At 55.6% G+C, this 1,143-nt stretch overlaps 1 long non-coding RNA gene across 1 annotated transcript in view; it reads right to left on the reverse strand.

Annotated features, from left to right (window-relative positions):
- Nucleotides 1-315, reverse strand: part of LOC106814451 — a 4,221-nt gene extending 3,906 nt beyond the window's left edge. The window contains exon 1 of the long non-coding RNA XR_001394606.1: nucleotides 196-315. This is a non-coding gene — a long non-coding RNA (uncharacterized LOC106814451). The remainder of the gene's footprint in view (nucleotides 1-195) is intronic.
- Between the last annotated feature and the right edge of the window lie 828 nt (nucleotides 316-1,143).

Consider the following 1,143-nt stretch of genomic DNA (forward strand, 5'->3'; position numbering starts at 1 on the left):
ACACACACACACACACACACACACACACACACACACACACACACACACACACACACACATACACATCATTTGCTTACAGAATTAGAGAGAACAAGAGAGAGGATGAGGAGGATGAGGAGGAAGAGGAGGAGGAAAAGGAGGAGGGGGAGGAGGAGAGAGAGAAGGAAAAGGAGGCACGGACGCTGGCATACTAACCGGTGTTGGGCATCACTGTTTCTCCTCCGCCGCGTCCTCCCGTGTCGATAGCTAACTCCGATATACACACACGTCACACGATACCCGCCGCTGCTGCTGCTGCTGATGCTGCTGCTGCCGTCTCTCGTCTCTCACGTCCGCCCACCTAGCCACGTCTTCCGCTACACCGGCCCTGTGTGACAATCACCGCAGAGAAGACATGCGGCGCTCATGGAGAATTCTGGCTCACGGATAGGCGGATGATTGCATAATTCACGCTCGTCATGCTCCTAGACAATAGCGCAATGACGTTCCCCGGGTAAAGCGCGCTATCGCACGGGTCTGCCGCTGCAGCTTCCCGCTACCAGGGCGCTGGCGCTACGGTCGCGTTCAAGTGGAGGGGGTTTAGTGGGGCTGTCGGCGCCGGTCGATTCCAGCGACGCGTTCGTAACGACAGTTTGACGCGTCATAGTTAGAAGTGCGCGAATTCGCAGTAAGGGGATTGCGTGCCAATCCAAAAACAAAGCAATCCAAAAAAACCTTATCGAAGCGTTAGAACAAACGAACGACAGGTGAGCAACGAAGCACGTTTCGCGGCGACAGATGCCCCCTTACGGCGCTCGGCGGCAGGCAACGATGACGGTGCATGCGTACAGGCGCCGCACACACGCACATGAATGTTTTATGTCGACTAGCTATATTACGCCACGCTACACCAGCCTTTGTTTGCAGCCACGCGTTACCATATATAAGCTTCCTCCCCTCCCCTCACCTCACCGTACTATGAAGCCGGCTGGTACGGCCTATCTCCGTTGCCATGTTGATATGTGATGAAGCAGCAGCATGGGCGGCGAGGTGGTGGGGTGGGGGGTGGGTGGGGGTGAGTCTGGCAGACGGTGCAATAATGCCACCTGTAATCATCAGCCTCACATGCAGGAGTACCTTGCACCTTGCAGTTACAAAGATTTT

The sequence above is a fragment of the Priapulus caudatus genome, unplaced genomic scaffold, assembly GCF_000485595.1.
Source record: "Priapulus caudatus unplaced genomic scaffold, Priapulus_caudatus-5.0.1 Scaffold926, whole genome shotgun sequence".
Taxonomy (NCBI): Eukaryota; Metazoa; Priapulida; class Priapulimorpha; order Priapulimorphida; family Priapulidae; genus Priapulus; species Priapulus caudatus.